Raw genomic sequence first — 24659 nt, forward strand, 5'->3', positions numbered from 1 at the left:
ACACAGCATTAAGCTCTTCAGCGGCTGTCAAAAATGATGCCTCCCCAGCACTTCTTTAAATTTAGGCTGTGTTGTTACACAAGCCCTACAGCTACTGAAATGATTCTGTGTAAAAAGGCTTCAATAACATTAGCGTTCAGAAAAAAAGAGGAAAAACTCTACAAGTGTTAATGCATCTATATTTGCACCCAACAGAATGTGAAGACTGAAGTGAGGCAAACTATCAGGTTTGTGAAAGCAAGTTGAACAGATCTTACAGGAATTGTTCCATCACCAGTAAAACTCCCTAGATGGTCCTTTCTGAACAGTTTATGGCTGAAGCAAAAGCACATATCTGTCTTAAAAAGGTGAGGTTCACCCAAGAGCTGCTCCAAAGGAAGCAGAGCGCAGCTGCACTGTGGCAGGTGACACAGAGATTGAGCGCCCTCTGATCAGGCTGTATCTTCCATGCCCATGCCTGGCTCAGACTACGTTCCTTAGCATGGTGTGCTGGTTTTGGCTGGGATTGAGTTCATTTTCTTCACTGTAGACAGTATGGGCTATGGCTCAGATTTGTGCTGGAAACTGTTGATAACACAGGGATGTTTAGCTACTGCTGTATAAGCAGAGCTTATTATAGATCAAGGCCTTTTCTGCTTCTCACACCACCCCAACCAGTGAGCAGGCTGGAGGCGCAGAAGAAGCTGGGAGGTGACACAGAGGGGACAGCTGACTCCAACTGACCAGAAGTATATTCCATGGCACACAGCATTGTGCTCAGCATATGAAGCTGGAAGAAGGATGAAGAGAGGGACATTTGGAGTAATGGCATTTATCTTCCCAAGTAAACACTCCACATGATGCAGCCCTGCTTTCCTGGAGGCAGCTGAACACCTGCCCGCCCATGGGAAGCAGTTAATTCCTCACTTTGCTTTGCTTGCTTGTGTGGCTTTTGCTTTACCTATTGAGCTGTCTTCAACTCAACCTGCGAGTTTTCTCACTTTTACCCTTCCAGTTGCCTCCCCCATCCCACCAGTGGAGAGGAGCGAGCAAGTGGCTGCATGGTGGCTAGTTGCTGGCAGCGGTTAAACCACAACACATGCCAGCACTGTTTTGGGGTTCCCCCACAGTTGCCTTTGTGCAGCATAGGGCCTGCTTCTCGGAGCATCTGGGGCGTGCCTTGGTATCATCACACACACATCCCTCAGAGGCAGCAGTGCAAGGGAACAGCACCTCTTTAGGCCTCCAAACAAGTCACACAAGATGCACCATACACAGGATGTCAATCCTCTGGCTGAGGCTGTTGGTTCATTCACCCCCTTCTACACACATGGGTTTTATTTGTCTAAAGTACATCTGAAAGTTATACCAATTTTTAGAAGAGAAAATCATGCCCCCAAACAGATAAGAACTTAAACAAATGAAGCCTAAACGGAAGGGGGAGGATGCTCCTGAAAAGAGCCAAGGAAAGCCTTCTTTTGTAACTTCCTTTAACAGCCGCTAAAGAGCTAGGCAATCTACTGGTGATGCGCTGAAAGCCTAGTATACTGGCAGTGTAAGCACTTGAGAGTCAAAAACTGCGTCCTTATCAAAGCCAGATGAAAATTTTACATTTATTTACGTAACAAAAAATAAGTTTTTTCAGCTTAAAGTGAATTCTTCTATTCATGTCTGGTTTTCATGGAAAATGCAAATCCCAAAATACTTTGTACCGCTGCTTGCATTATTCTTATACTACAGTGCAAACACCTTACACTTGGGTTATCTTCTATGAACTCAACTTCTTCACTAGGTGGGCTTTAAATACAAAATGCTCTGTGGCTACATGACTTTTACGTGCAGGGGATGAGATCCTCAAACACTTCTAAGAGATATACTCTGAACAAGGATCCAGACTAGAAAAAAGGATTATGAAGCATCAAGCCTTCAACATTCATGTAATCTGTATCCTTAAACAATATCATTTTGGCTTTGTTTTTAAAAAACATAAGACATAAAAAGAAAATAAAATTTTTACTGCAAAGAAAACCCTTGACATGGAGAGACATCATTCACATACTTTCTGCTTCCGTCTGGGCATTATACTTTCTCCCAACATGGATTTGGCATCCGTCCTCACCTCTAAATTGTTATAACTGAGGATGAGGCTCTCCAAAATCAGAAAACCATGAAACTGTAGAAACAAATAGAGGCATCAATGTTGAACAACATCAAAGGTCATCCAGAACCAGTTCCCATTTCATGTCTTTTCTAAGCAAGTCCTGGTAGGCTGGTGAGAAGGGACAGCCACAATGAGATGCCTATGGCAAGTACATTGCCTTCCCTGTCTGCTCCTGCCACGTTCAGCACCCTTCAGAGAACACGGGACAAGAAGACCCAGCTCAGGCTTAAGCAGTGCAGGGGCACCCTTCCCTGGTTTTGGCTGGTGTTCCCTCTGTCTACACATCTGTAATTAGCCAGCAGGCAAAGGTGTCAATAGACAGCACTCGAGACTGCATCACGTAGTTCCTAGGGCCTCCAGATCCATCAAAACTCATGTCAGATTACACAGGACACAGTTGGAGAACCTTTACCTTGCCTGTTAATGAGGAACATATGTACAGCTCCACATGCAATCTTTGTTAATGCAAGACTCCGAAACCACCCTGTCAAGATAAGGTTGAAGAGAAACAAAATCTCTGTTGCTATAATCTAGTTTTCATCTCCATCAATTTACCCTCCAAGCCTCCTGTTCTCCAGGCAGTATTTTGTTTATTTTCCAGTGCATAAAGGGGAAGCAAAAAATCTAAACAAAAAAACGAGCAACATCTAAGTTGACAATTTGTTCCACATTTCCCTTACTCTGCAACATACAACTGTTTTGTGTGCGTGTCCCTTAGCCTAAATTCCACATACCCATCATCCCAAAGAGCTGCAGGGCAGGAGGGAAAATAAAATGGGAGTTTTCTATTCCAGCTGCTGCTGCCAAAATTTGAGCTGTGAGCCTACCAGAAGAACAAGAGGGGACAGAAGAGCAGGGTGCATTTTGTTCCACACATGCTGGCTTTTTGTTCAGTGGCTCAGTAATGCCTCCTGCACACAGTCACAATCAAACTTGTATTTCTGCATTGAAATAAGTAAGTAAGTGCACAACAAAACAAACAAGTTTCAGTTAAAACCACAGAGAAACTCACTGTAGGAACAACTTGGCTTTCAAATTATTCTCTCTAAGATTTGGCTACTGCATCAGAATAAATATTTTCAAGGTCCTCAAGGGGACATTTTCTTCTGAACAGCTCTCAAATGTCTATGAACAAGGAGCTATTGCAACACACCAAGTCTGTCTAGGAAATATTTAACAGTTTGGTGAGAACTGAAAAGGTCTAGAGGACTCTGGAGAGTATCTCCAATTATTTTTCAAGAGGGCTCACATGCTGAAGTCACTAAAGATCCACCTTTATGAAAAACTAAATAGACAAATTATTAGCAGGTATCTGAGGCTAAACATCTTAACTAAAGTAGATGTAATATGGGCCACAAGTCAGTTGCATGAGCTTCGATTAATTAAAAGTTAAAACATCAACATATGAAAGAAATTCAAAATGCACAATGGAACTGAATTGATAGAGCCCCTGAACTTGAAGTTCACTGGGAAATAAACTGCAGATCCTGCATATCAACAGGCCTAAGATGCTTCAAAGTACATCCAGATCAGGCATGTATACCTTTGTTAGAAGAACATATTAAAAGGCTGTGATTTTATTTTTTTTTTCACTTCTTCCCCCATTTTTATGGTACCATTATTAAAAAATAATTAAAAAAAACCCTCAAGCAATTCAAAACTTCAGTCATCTTTTAATATTTTTTTTCTAAAATAGTAAATTCAAAAGGTGAAACGGAAGTTCCACTAAATGTCAAGACAGACAGTGTAACTATACATTATTATCCTTAGAAAGGTTACTTGGAAGTGTTAGCACTGGAACACATTTTGCTGCTGTTAAAGGTCACCAACATTTTTTCTAATAGTTTCCACTGGAATATATAGGATAAGATATAGAAGATACAGAAGATAAGGCCATGTTGGTAACTGCTCTGCAACAGCAAAATAAATAGAACTGTTGGCTGAATATACAGCAAAAGCATAAGAACAGTTGGGTCTTTTTTATCTGAGTTAATATTTTGTGTATACACTGGTATCATATATTTACACAGCTAGCAAATTATATCTGTAATGGTTACAGAGCTACAAGGATTAGTCATCAAAATCAATTCTATCACCAGCAATCTTTATTAATGTTCCACACTAAACTACTTAATCTGCCACAAGGAATTAAAATCATTTCATCTTCACAGAACCCTTCAGTTTACTACTAAAATTTCCGCGATGATTACCTTGTCTTGTTTATAAAAGGAATTAGTGCAGTTCCACAAAATTAACAGTGTGAATCATGCGTTACCAAAAGACACCATGCTTTCTCTCTCTAATTTTATAGTGTCCTTGCTTTTAATGGGAAGCATAACAGTTTAATCTCACAAAGGCAAATTTGGCATTGGTTGTGGCAGGGGGGAGATTGGTTATCACATAATCATTAATACAGTAACTTCAACTAAAAGGCACAGCACAGAACCATGGGCCTGCTTGTGCTGGAGAACCACATGTCCATATACCCCAGTGAGGCAGTATCTCCTGGGAAAGCATCCTGACACACCACCCATCCACCCTCTGTGTCCTACAGGGGAGCCACCCCTCCACAGACAGCAGCTGATGCAGGAGAGATGAATGATGAGGATGCCTTCAAAGGCAGACTAGCAGCTGTCACTCATTGATTTTAAGGAGAAGCTGGTGCTCAGATTGGAGGATATGGACAATGTAGGTCCCATCAGGGGCACACTGCAGGACTGGAGCTCAAATTCACACTGAAGCCACAGTGACTGGGTCACTCCTCCTCTGGCCTCACAATGCAAAACTCCCAAGACACTTGCTAATTAATAGCGAGCCCCCTGGAAATGGAGAATAAATTGGAAAGATGTGGTACAAATGTTTTCACCATCTGCAACTCTCACCACAAGTCACTCCACAGAAGCTGGAAGTTTTTCCATGTGATTTCAAGGAATAATAACCTGGTTGCTCTCAATTTTACAGTGATCTCATTGCACTTCAAGAAATCATAGCCTGGTTGATCTCAGTTTTACAGTGATGTCATTGCTAAAACCATCTCAAACAGACAACCCAGAGTCTTTTCCTTTAGTGTCAAATGTAACAGAAGCTTTCAAGAACCCAGATCTTTGCAAGCCCATAAAATCACATCTGGCTTTCAGCTATGGAACAAAAATAGAACCAAATCACAGAGGTCTTATACAGTTCATGGGAGCTTCAACCAAGAGACAAACACAGGCTGCAGCCTTTGCCCAGTTTTCGACAGATCTCAAAAGTAGCAAAAGTAAAACGGGCTGATGGTTATTGGGTTTGATCTACATAAAACAAGCCTCCATTTTCACTACAGCATTCTTTGCTCAACAACTTTCGTCTAATACGGAGCACATTATTTAGAATCTCACCCAATTTACATACATCCTCAGTCACTTGGAGTGTTTATCACGTCATTGATAATCACCTCTACTGCTTCACTGCACTCACTGTTGAAAATATGCCTTTTCCCCCCTTGATCGGGTTTTGTTGGCTAACATAGAACCACAGGAAGCAAAGAACCCCCCAGGATGGGAGATATTCTCCTTGTGGAGTCACTTATACCCTGCAATCAAATGTATTCTTTTTTATGAAGGAGCCAATCTGTTTAGTTGAAGTTCTCATTAGAAAAACATGTTTTCCTAAATTCTCTGGAGTTAATTCCCCCATATAGAGTGGTCTACGAATCTTGTTCTTAATTAAACAATGCTTCTCTTGTACTTTGCATGCTTTCCTAATTATCTTTTTCCCTTTTTTTTAAATCTCTTTAAGATGAATTGCTTTGATGTGTAAAGCAAAGTCAACAATGTAGTCAGAACATTTCATATAAGCTCTCCGCTTTTCCAAGCTTTGAGCATCAATGTTAGTATCTGGTTCTGAAACTTTTATTCCAGACAAGAGACAAAATCATACTAAAAAGAAAGCCTCAGGATGAAAGTAACACTGTTAATGAGATATGAAAGAGTAAATTACTTTTTTGTGACAAATTTCATGACAATGACAGTTACAACAAAGCAATGCTTTCATCACCAGCAGTTATTTAGTGTCTGCATGAAGCAACAGGTGATCAAAGGGGTGATCAACAGAGGACAGGCCACACAGGCAGCTGACACCAGAGCATGGGACAGAAGAGAGAAAACCCAACAAGCTTCAGTCACAGGGAGAGTCCCTACAAATAAGACACAGACTGGAACACAGGCCATGATGACCATCTAAGCTGCCTGCCTGCATAGCAGTGGCCCTCACGCAGGGATTCCTACCCTGAGTTCATTATGTTAGGCCTGATCTCTTTCAGAGAGCAAGCCTTTTCAAACCCCCAGTGGTGGAGAGTTACCCCACATTATGCACATTGCTTCCCTATTCCCGCCCTTAAAAGGATCTTCTGATGGTCTGATTTCTTTTAAGGGAAGATTGTCTACCCTTACTCTGTATGACCACGGGATTCCACAATCTCTGCGTAATCCACAGAGCAACAAATGGTTCAAGTGGGTTTTTCCCCTCTTCCCTTCACTCATAGAATCACCTAGGTTGGAAAAGACCTTTAAGATCAAGTCCAGCCATTACCCAAGCACTGCCAAGGCCACCCATGCCACTAAGGGCCTTGTCTACACGGTTTTTGAACACTTCCAGGACAGGGATTCCACCACTTTCCTGAGCAGCCTGTTCCCATGCCTGACCACCCTTCTGGTGAATCATGCACAAGTCCTTTTTCCACTTCACATCCAACTGTCTAATTTCCTTCTAGTGGCTGAGTTTGGATGTGGTATCACTGAAAAAAGCCTAGCTCCATCATCCTGACACCCACCCTTTACATATTTGTAAACATTGATGAGGTCACCCCTCAGTCTCCTCTTCTCCAAGCTAAAGAGACCCAGCTCCCTCAGCCTCTCCTCATAAGGGAGATGTTCCACTCCCTTAATCATCTTTGTGGCTCTGCGCTGGACTCCTTCAAGCAATTCCCTGTCCTTCTTGAACAGAGGGGCCCAGAACTGGACGCAATATTCCAGATGCGGCCTCACCAAGGCTGAGTAGAGGGGGAGGAGAACCTCTCTTGACCTACTAACCACTCCCTTTCTAATGCACCCTAAGATGCCATTTGCCTTCTTGGCCGCAAGAGCACATTGCTGGCTCATGGTCATCCTCCTATCCACCAGGACCCCCAGGTCCCTTTCCCCTTCGCTACTTTCCAGCAGGTCAACCCCCAACCTGTACTGGTACATGGGGTTGTTCTTCCCCAGATGCAAGACTCTACACTTGCCCTTGTTAAATTTCATCAAGTTTCTCCCCGCCCAACTCTCCAGCCTGTCCAGGTCTCGCTGAATGGCAGCACAGTCCTCTGGTGTGTCAGCCACTCCTCCCAGTTTCGTGTCATCAGCAAACTTGCTGAGGGTGCACTCAGTTCCCTCATCCAGGTCATTGATGAAAATATTAAACAGCACCGGTCCCAGCACCGACCCCTGAGGAACTCCACTAGTCACAGACCTCCAGCTAGATTCTGCGCCATTGACCACAACTCTCTGCCTTCTTCCTTTCAACCAGTTCTCGATCCACCTCACTACTTGATCGTCAAGCCCACACTTCTTTAGCTTATCTATGAGGATGCTGTGGGAGACAGTATCAAATGCCTTACTGAAATCAAGAAAAACTACATCTACCGCTCTACCATCATCCCTCCACCTAGTCACTTCCTCATAGAAGGCTATAAGGTTGGTCATACATGACTTCCCCCTCATAAAACCATGTTGGCTGTTCTTAATGACCCCCTCATCCTTGATATGCCTAGTGATGGAGTCAAGAATAAGTTGTTCCATCATCTTTCCAGGGATGGAGGTAAGGCTGACCGGTCTATAATTACCCGGGTCCTCCTTCTTGCCCTTCTTATAGATTGGTGTGACCTTTGCCATCCGCCAATCCTCAGGCACCTCGCCCGTTTCCCACGACTTACCAAAGATGATGGAAAGTGGCCTAGCAATGACCTCCGCCAGCTCCCTCAGCACCCGTGGGTGCATTCCATCCGGACCCATCGATTTACAGATGTCCAGTTTTCATAGCTGATCCCTAACCCAATCCTCATCTACCAAAGCAAACTCCTCCTTTGTCCTGACTCCTTCTGGGGCTATAGAAATCCGGGGCCCTCGGGGAGAGTCTGCAGGAGTAAAGACAGAGGCAAAGAAGGCATTCAGCACCTCTGCCTTCTTGGGCAATGGGTGTAAACTGGAACATAGGAAGTTCCACGTTAACATCAGGAAGAACTTCTTTACTGTAAGAGTGACAGAGCACTGGAACAGGTTGCCCAGGGGGGTTGTGGAGTCTCCTACACTGGAGATATTCAAGGCCCGCCTGGACAAGTTCCTGTGTGATGTACTGTAGGTTACCCTGCTCTTGCAGGGGGGTTGGACTAGATGATCTTTTGAGGTCCCTTCTAACCCTTGGGATTCTGTGATTCTTCGACCAGTGGCTGCGAAATGCCACCCTGGCCAGGGATTTGGCTGATGCATACCACAGCACCCACAAAACTTTGGAACAAAACAAATGCTTGCACAGGAACAGCAGTATTTCATCACTGCTAAAATACAAACAAGGGCCTAAACAGCCTACATGAACGAGTTCCAGGTGTCAGTTCGTACCCTCTTTCACAGACCATGGCTGCAGAACCATGAGTGGTAACTGCAGCAGGGAAGAATCCTCCCCATCTCAGCTTTGCATGGAGACAGCAACAACAGTAAATATCTGCAAATGGTTTAAAACCTGTCAAGTCACTGCAGTGCAATATGGACAAATATCCACAGCGCACTCCAGAACTTCAATACGTACTAACACTTCCAGCACACATTTTTTACTTTATAAAGCAAAAGCAGCCTGATTTTGCAGAGCACCGAGTACCTGCTGCTCCTACTGATAACGGCAGCAATAACTCCCCTACAGCAACGTGGGAGGAACGCAACCGGACTAGCTTGCCAGCAGGTGCCTAACTTTATGTGTCCAGACCTGAACGCTCTGGAACAGCTTTCTGGAGATAACACAAAAGAATTAACTGTGTTTTTCTCCAAGAATGGTTTTCATAATGATCCTGGAAACTGAATGAAAGCAAAAATGTTATAAAATCCTATGCGGAATAACCCTTCATCTTAAAACTATCTTTGGAACTTCAATTCTACATACATCAGACACAATGAGGCAGGTTTTTTTTTCTGGTTTTGTGTTTAAGGCCTAACACTGAACAGTGTTCAAGAAGGATTTATCGTTCAGGGCAAAGAAAGGTGCAGTCTTGCAGCCCTTGATGCAAATTCCCCTATTGAGAACAGAGGCTGGGAAAACAAGGAAGCAAATTTAACTTAATATTCTTGTTTTTCTGAAGGTTATACCCCTTCTCTTGGCTCCAATTCTACACGTATTTAAATGGATGCTTACTTTCAGTCATACCAACAGTTTCACTACAAGCAACAGAAAATATGTAAGGCTAACTGGCAGGGTTTTTGGTTTGGTGTTTGGTTTGTGGGGTTTTTTAACTCAACTTCTATTCGTTCATTCTTACCTTTACTAAGGATTCAGACAGACAATTACCAAAACAGAGACAGGCAATCTTCATCCCTGGCCTGCTCTGGGAGAGGCACTTCTAAATCAGTATCAGTGTTGAGGCAGCTGGAACTTGTGGAGATTGATGCAGGAACTAATAAGGGCAGATTCTGCCCCAAAGCAAAGTAAGCTGTAACCTGAACCCCTGCAGCTTGCTGCTGGGCTGAGAATTTACGAACAAGCAGCAATCAGAAAGAAAATACCTCCTCCCATTCCCCCACATCTAGTCCACAGGACAATTCTCCTCCTCCTTGGTAGCCAAATTACCAGGGAGAAAAAGAACCTTTTAGTTTTAGTCCTATGGCTGAAGCGAGGGTGAGCAGTCAGTGAAAAGCCATTTGTTCAAATGTGCTGGAATTTTTTTTTTTTTTAATGCTCTCAAAAGAACGTTAAAATTTTGTGGCTAAACTGTCTAGACCAGATTTGAGCTGTAAAATATTCCATTTAGTAGAGAAAATGCACTCAGAAGCAACGATATTCCCAAACGGGATAGTCTTCCAAACTGCGGGCACAAGAAAATACTTGTCTGTTTGTGTTAGTTTTTGCTTCTCCTATTCGTCCATTCTCTTACAACATCTGTACAGCATCTTACCTGTTCTACACCAGACTCGCTACTGAAAGCCTGATCACAAATGACATCAGCTTATATTAATTAAGTTTCACCCCTATTCTGTCTTTCTCCCTCAATCCCTTATCCCTAAAGCAAGAACATACTCGGCTTTGCTTTCCAAGGACCACACAGGTCTCTAGAAGAGCCTCCAGGCATGGTGTTTCTTTTACCTCTTAGTGTTGGGCTATAATCAGATGACTACTTCTTCCCAGAAAACAACTAAATTAAGGGTGCAAGGAATTTGAAAATCACAAGTATTAGTCAAATAGCACACAGTTCTTTTCTCCCTGTGCACACCCAGCCTAGACTCAAAGCTCCAGGGCTCAAAGCTTCCAAGCATTGGGAAGATACTGGCAAAGAAATCAGCAGTACCAGGGAAACCCATGCAAGACTCAAAGTCTCTGGCCTCTAGTTTGCATTGGAGCAGTCTCACGTTTTTCCACCCGAAGGTCAATGTTTCCAGTGGAACAGAAACTGCCAGTTCTTGCCAACTCTGAAGATAGGCATTGGAAAAAATACCTTGTAGACTATAAGCTTCTTTTGCTGCAACCATAAGACCTTATTTCTGTGCAGATGTAGCCCTAGCTATGCATGTGTTTCTCTTCCTATTAAGTTTAGGGCAATTTTAAACCAAACCTGACATAGGTTCATCTAGTTCCTGGAAGTCTTGGGAACATGAGCAGCAGCAGAGACAGCCTATCAATGCTCCCCTTAAGGAAAAAACTGCTGCATGTCTTAGCCCTCATTACACACCAGAGATTCAATATTGTATGGAAGGGATGCTGACAGATGAAATATGTTACGAGGCAGCACTCCCAGCACAAAACCTATAGCTGCATCAGCAAGCTTCTCCATAAACCTACTGGTAGCGGGTAAGTGGATTCTGCTGCTCCAAGTAGCTTTTTATCCATCTGAATAGAAGAGACATGAAAGTTATTTCTCCAATGTTGTACCAGGATCTGACTATGAACAGAGTAGCCCTGAGGTAGAAATTGTACCAGCTGAAGTCTTAGACTCCATACGACAAAACCCACTAAAATATGCACCTGCTTGCACGCATCAGCATCAACTGCTATTGAGTGGAGATCTTCCATATGCTATTCTTAGATGCTGGCGACTATGGAGGCCTGCCAAAGAACAGGCCTATTGTTCAGTGCCTTGCAGGGCTGCTCAGAAAACAGATGTCTTGCCATAAGTAGCAGTGATCTCTTTGAAACAGAGAATACCCTCACAGAGATCTGCAGCTTTCCAAGCCCCTTAAATTACTTCTAAATGTATCCATACACAGCAGAGCAGATTTTAGTTTTTTAATTAAGATATCCATCTGAGCCTTGCAGGAGGTCTCAGTGCTGTATGTTAGCAGTACAAAATCAGAAGTGTGACAAATAATTGTCATTAAAGCATAAGGATTGTGAAAGACTGTTGGTACCCTACAGTTTATATCCAAGGACATCCGGGCAGAAGTTCACATGAGGTGATCTGGCAATGACACTGCCCACTGCAGCATACATTCAGTACAGTCATTTGGCTCTGCCAGGGCTATATTTCACAATGCAGGAGCTAACACAGCCTATCACAGGGTAGGCTGCAGGGCTGGCCTGCAGCTGATGAGCCACCTCTCTAGCAAGACTGCTCTGAGCCCTGAGTACTGTGTGCATTATCCCAGAGCTGCTGTCCAGCTCTGCTCATCAGGCACATCCAGCACTGATCTACCAGTGGTGTGCAACTCGCTGCTTGCTCATGGGCCGTCAGCTCTTGAGATGGAGGAGCAGGACAGCATGGTCAGTGACAGAGTTAACTTTGCAAAGCTGAGCAGAGCACTAAATATGCCTGCCTGTGCCTTCGTCCGGTCCTGTGAAATAAACTGGGTTAAAAACCGAACCAGATCATTCACAGAGCATAATCAGTCAAATCATAACTCACTAGACAAGGGTGGCTGCTTGATAGAGGAGACAGAGGGGCAGCAGAAGTAACAAGCAGAAGCAGGAACAGCCCCAAGCTGGTGCCAGTACAACAGCTGATGAACCATGCCCTTACTTGTACTGCTTAATACCTTTCACTACAAGTAATTTCATAGAAGCTAATGGCATCACCCACAAAGCAAAGTGCTACCGACCACGCACAGTAGTCTTGTACCTTGGTTGTATAGGAGACTCAGCCATTTATATACTCAAGCACAGGGGGTAGGATGTAATAACAGACTCCCAAGTCAAGAAGAGTTAAACCTGCCTTCCAACTCAGTGCCAATCATGCATTAGATTCAGAATACACTTATCTTTTATGCTAGTTTTCCCCCTCCTTCACACTTTACTGTCCCCACCCCAAGAGAGGTTTTTTTGCAAGTCTGGGACAAAATTCTGACAGGATCTCTGCTTGAATATGATCTTTTACAGACCAAAATCGAGCTGCAGCAAACTATGCTCTGTATTCGGCTCCTTAAAAGGAAGGCAATTAAGGTTAGTGTTCCACAAAGGTATTTCCTTTACAGCCATTAAAATTAAAATGGCAATGCATTAAACACGTGAGAAGTCACAATGAAGCTTCCTGTAAGTTCTTACGAGAAAGTCTATAACACGTCAAGTAATTCAACAGTAACCTCCACGTGGAATTCAAAACCACCATTAGCTCTTAAAAGAGCCAAGCCCAATGAGAGGCTTAAAAAGCAGCAGCAGATTAATAGTTTTTTGAAGGAGAGTCCTTTGAGATCAAGAGATCCCTAGGATCTGCTATAGCCAGCTGCACTCCCCAGCATGCTGATGCCTTTCTCACCTTTCCCTTTCCCATCCCTATCAGTTCAGTAAAAGCCCTTAGGACAGGGGCTAAGGGATGCCTTTGGTAAAATGAAGCACTGCAACAGGAGAGCCCTAGATGTTAGCCAAAGATTGACCCCCTCTGTTCAAAGCCTCCATAGATGTGAAGGCCCTCAGCAGGCTCGAGGCTGAGCAAAGGTCTTCTCGGCCAGCTGTAGCATGCAATACCTTCTGCTTAAGGAGCCTAGGGAACTCACACAAAGTTTCCACCTTATAAGCAGCGTGGTGGACATCAGCCACCCTCATGTTATCACAGAGAAGATGACGAAGACAGTGCATTCATCCACAGGCAGCAATGAGAGCAAGCAAGAGAGCTAGACTCTGAGGAGTGCCCTAACTGGAAAGATGGGGTTTATTTGTGGGTCGATTTCTACTCATCACGATGTCCCTCCAACAGTCTGAATCGCTAAATATCTGTCTCCACAGACCAACCCCCAAAGCAGAGACACATCCAGCCCCAAGGGCAGCACAGGATCCATTTGTTTAAAGCAATAGGCAAGGCCAAAATCTGCCCTATAATTTGTTTTCTCTCCAGCTTCCTCCTGTTACACACCTGTGGCCAGTTAAACTAATTACAGTCCTTCCTCTTCCTCTGGCATCTGGGGATTCAGGCACTCTCCCTGGAAGCAGCTGCTCCTCCAGCAAGAGCTGCTATCCTGAGGCTGCAGATGAGCCCATGTGGTAGCAGGAGCCCCTGCATGGCACAGGTTTTTCTTAATCACATCTGCCAGGGAGCCACATGAGCCAGATGTGTGGAGAGCCAGAGATCTGGAAGGCAGCTTCCCAGGCTTCCTTCCCCACGTATCAATGAGTAAGTACTGCAAGCCTCAAGCCTACTCATAGACAGCACTTGCCAAAGCTTCTAGTGCCATTTCTGGACAGCTGCAAATATTTCATCCCCAGTGTTTCCCAGCAGAGACGTCAGGGGCTCAGAAGAGGGGACAATGGCTGGGAGAAACAGGAATGCTGAAGGAACTGCAAGCAAACCTCCAGGAGTCCCCCCACTGCTGCCTTTCTGAAACCATCTTCTTCCCTAGCAGTCCAGGGCTGTTGAGCTTGGTCCACGCTAACATCAAATGACAGCATCCTACCCAGCCTCTCTTCATGAGGAAAAAGGAGGGAGCTGAGAGCAAGCAGAACGGGATGCTGATTGAGAGAGCCCATCTGCCTCAGGACAGGATGAGTGACAAGAGAAAGAGGGCCCCAAGCAAACGTCATGCAGTGAAACTGGCTAAGCTCCATGTGTAACCTTACCTCCAGCTGCTCACCCAAGCCCACATGCCAGCCCACTGGGGGGCACCTTGCATCAGTCAGCACCCACTGAGAGTTACAGACTGCTAAGAGCCCCTGCTCTCCCCCTTTCTCGTCACCCTTCTCAATATACTGTGGTCTTTGTCCAGCACCAGCTCACAATGTTGCTCAACAACCCAGGGACCCCAGCTCTTGTATGGAGAAGAGAGGACACCAACAGGGCTCTGGAGGGAAAGCCTGAAAATGCAGGTTGAGAAAAGCCTGAAGACTTCAGAGCCAAACATGTATTTAGATCCTTGGTTGCCCAGTGGACAAGGAAAGATTATCGTATACAGATGCCTCAGAAAAAGCAATTGGGGGGGGGGGGGGAGATTAGCAATAACTACTATTCAAAACCACATTAGCAGTGCAGAGGCAAAGATGATCCTTTGGAAACCAGGAGAGAAATTCAGCCAGCCCCAAGCAGCAGCATGTCTGCTGGTGAGCTGCTGCGGCTGCGCTGTCTGCAGCCACATGCCCCAAGCATCAAATGGTACTGGAGAAAACCAGCAATACAAAGATCTCCATCTCGGCATCCAGCTCTGGGTGGACAAGGAGCAGGGGAAGAATGTGAGAAAGGGGAAAAACCCCAAATATTTTAGGAAAAATAGGGGGGAAACAATGATATGATACAGCTTGGTCTTAAATGTAATGTCACTTTTCCACTTCCTACACCTATACCATAAGCAGATACTGTCAGATGAAAATGAAATTGCCGACCAGCATCTCAAGGCCTCTCTGTCAGCTGTCATCACAGGACTGTTTGCGCTGGAGGCAGAATAAGGGATACAACACAACAGACACACACTTCAGCCTTTCTCTGGGCTAAGCAGCAACTGAAAAACAACTCAAAAGGCACACTCAAAAAACCAAACAATGGAAAATGCTGGGTTTATTAACTAGGATTTTATCCTCTGCCGTGATTCCTGAAGAGGCTCAAAACAACAACAAAAAAGGTCTGTTATTTCTTCTGACTACCCTACGTGTTCATGTAGTCTCTCCACCACAGTGGTTACTGGAAAGGGCTGCCTAAAACAAAGCTAATACTTTGTCACCCTGAGGGTCTGTAGGACAGATGCAGTGATTAGAAAAGAAAAATAGAATCTTTCCATTTCAGTACATGTTGAGTGAATGTTTTTCCTCAACAGTTACAGTATGCACCTATGAGTCAAGATGTCTAGGGATTATCCTTTTTACCACTGATGCTGTCTGAAAGGAGGAAGCTTCTTTGCTACTCTGCAGCTCCTCTGTTCACTGCAAGACAGTAAATGCTACTTATCAAGATCAGAACAAGTTAACACGATCCAGAGCACCCTGGGGCCATCTGGAAGAAAAGAAATTGTTGAGAACCAGGACTTGGGGCAGTTTCTTTAGGCACTGCAAGCCAGATTTACAGAAGAAGCTAAATGAATTGTATAATGGAGTTTTTCAATAATCTAGTCCCTTTTTAGCATTTGGAAAAGCGAAGGAAGAGAGGACACAAGAACCTCAAATCCAAGCGCTGAAATCCTGAAATAAAGAACGAATGCCCAAACCCTTCTTAAAAAATAAAAACGGTTTCCTTCATATGTCGCATTTCCATACTTGCTAGCTGGGAAAGGTTCCTTAGATGAACTCTAAGCAATCTCTGTCAATCATTCATTAGAAGAGATGAGTATCTTGAATCATCGTTTTGCAAGTTGGAAACAGTCTTGCCTCGTGTTTCTGAACAACATTTTGAACCGAATTCACAAGAACTGTCTCAGAAACAAGTAACATCTCACACTAACGTAGGTTTAACAAATTCAGAGGCAACAAAAACTTCTTTATAGAAATTTTGTGGGCTGAAGGTTGTTCATGACTTTCTGAAAAGTTTTGGAAAAGGAAGGAAGTTTTAATGCAAGAAAATTCAAAACAAACCAGCAAATTTTGTGAAGACTACTCTAACGCTTAATAAACTGTGCACTCAGAATAGTGTCAATAAGTCAATGACAGAGGGTGAACCTCAAATAAATCAGCTATTGATTCCAAGAAAATTCAATTCAGGCAAGGCAAAGAGGAAAAAAAACTGTTGCAACTGAAAGTCATCTATCTTTATTCCACAAACACTTTGACTTTTGAAGGTCATGTATGTGTGGGGGAGAAGTGCTGTTCAAGTTACAAAGGAGCTGGAGAACAGTTTTGAGGTACTTCAGTCGAAATACTGGAGCCCCACAAGGCAGTGTCAAGCCTGGTAAAGTGCCATTTTGCAGAAAGCTGTTAAGGTTCAGACAGACTTTTGTTTCAGTTCCTGATCAGAGCACATCACCCTTCACAACCTGAATCCAGCCTTCTTCTCAATGCTTTTTGATAAAACAAAAATCCGAACCTGCTATCTTGACTAGCCAAAGAGAACATGGACAGCACCTGTATTATTCATGACTGTTTAAAACATTTTCTGTTTTCAAGTAAAATGCTCAGGATATGTTTTTTCTGCCTCACTAAACGCCTCCCTGAAGACAGATTTCATGAGTGGCCATGGAAAGCAAGATTCAGGCTAAAACAGTCTGACCAGCAAGAGCCACCCACACCATTACTCCTTCCCTGAGATACAAGTGTCCAAGTGTAAAGCTGGGAAACCAGATGTGGGTGCGTCTTCCCTGGGGCACAGCAAGACCCACCCCAGAGCTTTGCACTGTCTTGTAACCCATGGCAATGCTAGTAGGAAATGAAGATTAGCAATGCTCTTCCAGGGTAACTGGGATAAACATGAATTACAGCAACAGAAAGTGAGCAGAAAACTCAGAAACTATGATTAAATCCATCATCACACACACACACCCAGCAACCTTCAATGATGCACACGGAGCCTGGAGCACAGACTTACCAAGCTGCTATCAACACGCCAGGTGCTAGTCAATATGACTTCTTCACATTTACATACATACACACTTAGACATCCAGTACAGTAAGTTTCTATCACTCGCTGTTGCCCCAATGTAAGTACTAAATAAAGAATTTAATGAGCTCTAAGCAAGGGGAGTTAATATATGCAGATCTGATTGCAGAGTCTTAGCAAGCAGGAATAGTGGAGGATTTTATTTTAGAGCTATCCAAAAGAAACAGAGTTATTGTGAAGGAACTGAACCCTTAACGTCTTTCTTCCACAAAATTACTCCTCTATTTTTGCTCACAAGCTGAACTACTTTAGCTGGTCTGTGTAACTGCAGTGGCTCGTGTCAGTTCCCTGCTCCCATCCTACCATCTCAGCTACAGATCTAGCAACTGCAATGGGCTCCTGTGATGCACAGCCTTCCCCTGCGAGAGGGCTGCGCATAAGTACACGCAGCTTACGTTAGAGGGTAATGTCAAAGCACTGCAGCAGCTCTTTCAAAGAGAAAGAGCTGTGGTACAGGTTTGACAGTTTCAGATAACAGGCAGAAATATGCCTGAAAAGTGAATTTAAAATCAGAAGATAAAACTGTGAGAATAGAGGACAGCATTTTTTGGTTTGACGCAAAGTTCAGCTTCATTAACCCTATTTGAGGCGTCTGTAAATGCACAGGAAGACATTGGTGAATCAGATCCTCTTTTACACACGTTATGTGAGAACGTAACATCTAAGCATCAGGAAGGGAGGATTGCGACTGCAGTGTCACACTGCAGAACAAGTAGAGGCAGACCTTCTCGTTAATGAAGTAGGGGACCAGTGTATGAACTTCTATGAGAAAACTCTTGCCCTTTAACTAAAACAACTGAGTAAATGGGAGAAACTGGCACAGGAAGAGGCTCTTTGGACCATCAGAGATGAAAAACAAGTAACTATCAAACACAGCTAACATAGAAAAAGAAGTCCACTTATACTGGTATACTAAATAAGAGAAAAGACAAACTTGGTTGAAATAACCCGAGAGTATGCCAGGGCATCCTGGCATGTGTTTGCTTCTGTGCCAGGGCATCCTTCCTCAGTTCTGACAGATGAAACAACGGACATTTTGACTCAGTTCTTGCCTCAAACCACATGAACACACATTTCCTAGGATACCAGGACTCCTGCAATAGAAATACTTCTAAGCATGTATTTGTCTTTTACCGATCCAAACTGGTATCTACGGTCTGGCTCTCACTTTGCCTTCCCCTTAGAAATACAGGAGTTATTTTTCCACCCAAGAAAAAGAAAACACACAGTGAGTCACTAGGAAGCGAATGAGTCAGTCCGCTTCAGATGCTCGAGCCTTGTGATGATAAATGACAAACCACCCTGGAGTCTCCTCCTCACACTCGCACAGCCCGCAGCGAAGGAGGACAGATCCCATGCTGCACCGCAGGGCTTTTGAAGCCATCATTTCCTGCTGCAGCCTGGGACCCAGGACAGCTCTCACCTTCAAAAGCCCACAAGCAAATTTACACTTGTAAGTTACATGAGAAAAGCAACAGTGAATCTGAAATCTTGATGAAAGAAATCTGTCTTTCCACTGGAAGGGACAGAATACCTGCAGTTGAGTTACTGAGTTATGAAAACACATCTTTCTAACAGCCTGTTTCTAAGAAATAAGTGGCACATATCACTGCATCCTAACAAAGCCTGACAAAAAACAACACGAAAACCCAAACAGATTGTCTTTGTCTTACGCAGAGCGGCTCTCTACCTAAAGGTTTTCAAACTATTTTCACTTTGTCAAAGATGTACAACCAAAATTAATCAGTGACGCTTTGCTTAGAACACAGAAATGGGTAATTGCAGCACCATGCTTAAAACACGCTTAGCCACGCTTGGTGCAGAAGGTTCCTCTTTCAGACAGATGCCAAGCTTTGGAAACCACCCTCACTCTCTACACCGAGGAAACCTCAAAATTTTACGATAGATAGGTGAGGTGTAGTACTTTGGGACTCCACTCCCAAATGAGGCACTCTCTCAGGGCAAACAATACATGCAGGTTTTGAATAAAGTGAAGAACCCACTTTGAGCCATGGCTTTGTACTTGGCTTCTGCAAACAGTTCCCTGCCACAAGCTGACAACTGGAAACAAAGCCAGGTGACCCTCCACCCCACTGAATACACTCAGCAACTTTCAGGTACGTGTCTCAAATTCCTTTGTTTTCTACCATCCAAAGGAATGGATGAGTTGGGAACTGTTGGGGCAGCCATTAATAATTAGCTAAGGAGAGAGAAGTAATGTAGCCTTTTTTGTTATGCTCCATTACATTTTGGTCTTTATTCAAATACTGGTCAATTAATTATTTTTTAAATCAGAATTGAAATCTCTTCAATATACTGTAAGAGCCCTGATTCGCCTACATTATTATCTGTTTGCAAAGAGATACGCAGCAGATCTGACAGAATGAACCTTTGTTTGACAAACTGGTCTCAGCCATTCTCTCAAGCTTTCATCCATTTTAAGGGTATATGCTTCACACTGAAATTTAGCCTTGAAGATGTTAATCATTATTGGTGCTCCATTGCCCTTCAGGTGTTCTACACTGAACCCTGATGAAGAAGATCATGTGTTTTATTCCAGACTGCAAAGCCTACCATGAACAGGGCTGGGTTTGGGCTGCCTTTTTTAACCATTCAGTGCTCTCAGGGTGCATACTTGGCTGACACACCTTTGAACTCACCCTGGTCTTCCACTTAGCCAGTATTATCTTTAGCCACTTAATTTGCTCAAATTCATACAGCCAAAGATTGTGCCTTTCACCACAAAAGCCTCCCAAGGTTCCTTGGTGAATCAGCTCTTACCATATGGATTTTCCCCGTGACAGGAGACATTACAGGCTCCACATCTGGATTCAACATCTGCTGCTGCTGCTGGTCTAAGCAGAACTACAGCAAGTACCTCTGGCAGGCTGTCACCGCTCCTTGCCATGAAGCCTTTCTTCACCACTCCAGCCAGTATAAATTTTCCAATCTGTAAAGCACTTCAGCACCTCTTTCAGCAATGACTGGGGATATTACTATCATTTCTCCTTCTCATCTTTTCCCACACCATTTACTGCTTTCTTGTGCTTTATTCAGATTTTCTACTGCTGCTTTTTCTGAGGACTTTGAAAGGAGGTCCTGTTTAGTTTGGCTCATTTCTCTTCTTTCATCCCACATCCACACAGTCATCACTTATCTGTACTAAGATCTGCACACCTAAAAACCATTTACTATAACTATCGTTCCTACAGTACTGACTGAAAATACACCAGCAGCCTTTTCTGCTTTGTAGCATTTGAAATAGACTCTTTGTTTCAGCATTAAATTGCCACCCAAGCAAAATATCTATTAGCTTTTTGCTGTTGGTTTCCCCAGTACCTCTCAGGATTTTGACTTTCATTAAGTTTTCATTTTCAACGTTTTCACTTGCTGCAACTCTTGTCTACAGAGGATTAACAGATGTGCCAAGTGTCTTTGAGAGATGGTCTGAATTTCTGAAAGTGGCCAATCTGGTTCCTGCTTCCCTGCATAGAAAAATTGCTTTCTGGAAACTTCTGTTTGCAAAGAGCATTCCAAATACATGATATGAAAAAGATCTTTTTAATCACATCACTTTATCAGGTCCTAGCCGCCAACATTTCACTTCTCCAAAAATTACACTTACTTGTTTATTCTTAATCACCTGCACAGCTTTTTAGTGCAGCTGCATCTTATTGCTCTAAAAATCCAGCTTCCTGTGCTTTTCCTTTAGAGAGCATTTTCTGGGATCCTAGTATCCATCTGCTAAGGCAGAGTCAGCCACTTTGGACCTCTGTCTGGGAGAACGGCAACACTTGTTTCTGAACAAGAAAGACCTTACAACACTGACACAAGGTGAGCATGGCCAAAGACCTGTTAAACTTAAGGCTCAAAACACAACCATAACTCATAGGAGCAAAAAGCTTTACAAAAGGGTTCTCCTATCAAAATTCCTTTCTCCTTTTCACCATCCCTACTTATACCCATAAGACTATTAGAAATCTGTAGAGGAAAAAATATTTGTGGAAAACTGAAATTCCTTGCTTCCGTAGCACATTGCTCCTGCAGCATGGAGGAAAGGAGTAAGTGTGCCAATACCAGTGCATGTCAGGTTTTTCCATATGCAGTCCTCAAAGTTTTCCAATGAGATGCAGCTCCTTAAGAAGTTTCAGATTTGGTCTAACTGCACATACAAATTTGCTTACTTTAAATCACTCTTTTTTTTTAGGCTCTTTCAAAGTTGCCTAGAGCTTCAGGGAGCTACAAATGCAATGCTGGAAACCACTGTGCATGAACAGCTATTTCCAGACACTGCTGTAGATCCCACATGGTGTTGATACATTCATCAACTGAACTCAAACATTGCCAAGTTACATCAAAACCAAAACTTACACAATAGAAACTTAAGGGACAAAAAGAATGACTTAAATTGGTTGCCATGATCACATACCAGGGAGAAGGGTAGGCAAAGAGCAAAGAGGAAATTCCTAAATACAATGGGGACAACATGAATTAAACTTCCAGCCCATTACATTAGCACTAACCTATATTCAAATAACCTCCTAAATTTCATCTTAAGTGCTACATGCAGCAGGAAAAACATGGCATGTTAAAACATCACATTTATAAAGGGAACGCCCTCATCTGCCAACCAATGCTCCATCCTCATTGTCGCAAATTAGCATTAATGCCCTGCATCCCCTCAGCCAACATAAAGCAAATGCAGGTCTATTTTAGTGTTGTTCATTTCTATTAGATACAGAAGTAGTATGCACTATTCACCAATAAAATTAACATGGATTACATTCTAGTTCTTCACCTCGACATCAGTGTCATTTATTTTACATGAAATTAGCAGAGGTTTGAGGTTTCTTATGAACAAAATAAATGAAAAATTCACCATGGCACTGCATAAAATGTACCAACACAGGCAAATTTTTCCAGCATGAAGCACTCATCCAGTAATCCTGGGAATACTCAGCAGTTTAAACTACTATTTTTACAGCCTCCTAGGCCTACTGTCAGACAGTGCTGATGAGGTCCAGATGCCAAAACAAATGCTACTCTAATGATTCAAACCCAACATCTTTTCTGTCTACAACAAAACATGCAAGAAGGCATCTTGCATTTAACTGGTTGACTTATAGAGAAGACCTGAATTCAAGGTTGCATACTTTTGTCAGAGATTAGGTTAAAATTAGGTCCCACTTTGCTCACAGGTTTGCACAGAGATCCTAATATAACCAACAGCTACACCCAGCAGCACAACATCAAACAGCAAAGGATGCAGATAAGCGGGTGGGTCGAGAAGCACTCAGCATAGACCAGGCTGACTCAATGTGTGATCTTTAAAGATTCATGTAGCTAAATGAGTAAACAGGGGTGCCTGGGGAATAGGACTGGCTGTCACACCAGAAGGGTGGGGTTTGTATTAAGTAAATAATATATGACTACCATTCAGTCAGGGGTCCAAGAACGCATCGGCCTTTTGTAAATATTTTACATATGACATTCTCTGATTTCTCAGATAATGGGCCACATTCCAATCGCAATCATGGAGCCTGAAAAGTGTAATCAGGCCAGGCTAATAACAATAAACAAGGAAGCAAAAGGCAGAGCCCAGAACTGAGCTGCCAAACACTCTGAACTTCCCCGTGGAGAACTGGCAATTTCAGACCCTGTAGGTTAGCCAGCTGATAATCATCCTATAAAGCCATGCTATAAAAAAAGAAAGACTGGTTTAGTTCAGTGGCAAAATCATGAGAAAAAAATTCTTTTGACTTGTTCTTAAAGAGTTCATCATCATTTACCACCCAAAAAAAGTTTTGAAGTTTTTTCCTCTCTCATTTTGCTGACTTTTTTCTAGCACAATGTAGATACAAAAGCAAGAAACTATTAAACTGTTAATTGAAGGCAGTAATTAAAAGTGCTAGATGGTAATGGTATAACCACCAGGATATAAAGCCACTTTGGATGATAGCCTTGGCCAAGAAGGACAGCTCTGCAAGACAAAGAGGACACCAATTCCAAGCAACCCCATAGATAGATCAGTGCCATGGGCTGAGTCACAAGTTGCCTTCTTCCACCTCCCTGGAAGCCACCTGAGGAACACTAATTCCCCATCTCACTTGGGTAAAACCAGATGGGCTTCCCAGTTTCAATTTCCTTAAGCAAGCAAACTAGCGTGTGGGTTGTCAGCACAGAGCTGGCAAATCTAACCTGGTGAGAAGGGAGAACAATGTTTCCAAATCACACTCTATGTATCTTGTTCAGATATTTTTATATATTCAGATAAAGCTACTAACTGAAATTGGAAGTATTTTATAGGGACCCCAAAGCTGCTTTTACCTGTGCAACATTTCACTGTTCAAAGAAGTTTTACCTGCATCTACTGCTGTGATAAAACCACTGATGGGTTGCTGAGCATGAGCTGATATCTATATAAAGCAAGGCCAGAGAGGGTAAATACAAGTAAGGTTTCAGGGGAAAAGACAAAGTACAGAAAAGCAACATGTGTTATTTTGAAAACAACTTAGTCTGCAACAGGAGATAGGAAAAAGGTAAGATTCAGAAAAGAATAGGTCACTAAGAACAGAAAGTTGAGTAAGACAGAAAAAGGTCAGTTAAAGTAATTTTTAATGGACTCTATCCTAACACTAACAGAGGAAGCTGAATGGGAATACTAGTGCTTTATACAGAGAAATAGCCTAGTGATTAAATAAAACAAAACTCCAAAAGGCAAAGGATTTGACTCGCTGTGGAGTCATGCCTGACTGAAAATGTTTAATTAAGACTCGGGGGCTAGCTCAAAGCCACCAGAGACAGTTTTAAACAAAACCAAGTGTTCCTCTAGAACCACCAAAAATCATATGTTTTTAGCAGCATGTTGGAGGTTCTGAGAGCTTACACTGAGTTTGGGATGAAAGAAAAATAATATATAAAACCAGAAAATCCTTTTCATTTCATCTGCATCCACGTAACAAAACATTCCCTGGAAGCCCCTGCTTGACAGCAGAACCTAAAGCAGCTCAGACCAACAGAGATCCTCTCGGGTCTCAGTGTTCCCTGTGCCCAAGGGAGATGTAAAGGTAACGTAGAACCAGCAGTTCCAGCACCAAAGTCCACATCCAAAGCTTCTGTTCTCGATAAAAAAATTGAAAGTCTTGGATTTATGCAATTGCACTACCTCATCCTCGCTGAGAGAGGTTCCAGAACCCAGCAGCAGTGATAAAATTTGGATCGCTAATGAAGAAAAACTGCTTTCTGAGCTCTTTGGATCCTGCCAAAAAAAAGAAAAGAAAAAAAAATCTGCTATTGCCAAATGTTTCTTTC

The 24659-nt window shown here is 43.1% G+C and overlaps 1 protein-coding gene across 3 annotated transcripts in view; it reads right to left on the reverse strand.

Moving 5' to 3' along the window:
• The window catches only part of CHST11 (carbohydrate sulfotransferase 11), a 167782-nt gene that overhangs the window by 124956 nt on the left and 18167 nt on the right, over nucleotides 1-24659 (reverse strand). The window contains exon 2 of one of the 3 annotated variants that reach the window (XM_065679903.1): nucleotides 24514-24606. The exons of the other annotated variants lie outside the window; for them this stretch is intronic. The gene's annotated coding sequence lies outside the window, so the exon portion shown is untranslated. The remainder of the gene's footprint in view (nucleotides 1-24513; nucleotides 24607-24659) is intronic. 3 annotated transcript variants of the gene reach the window in all.

Source organism: Lathamus discolor, chromosome 1 (assembly GCF_037157495.1).
Source record: "Lathamus discolor isolate bLatDis1 chromosome 1, bLatDis1.hap1, whole genome shotgun sequence".
NCBI lineage: Eukaryota > Metazoa > Chordata > Aves > Psittaciformes > Psittacidae > Lathamus > Lathamus discolor.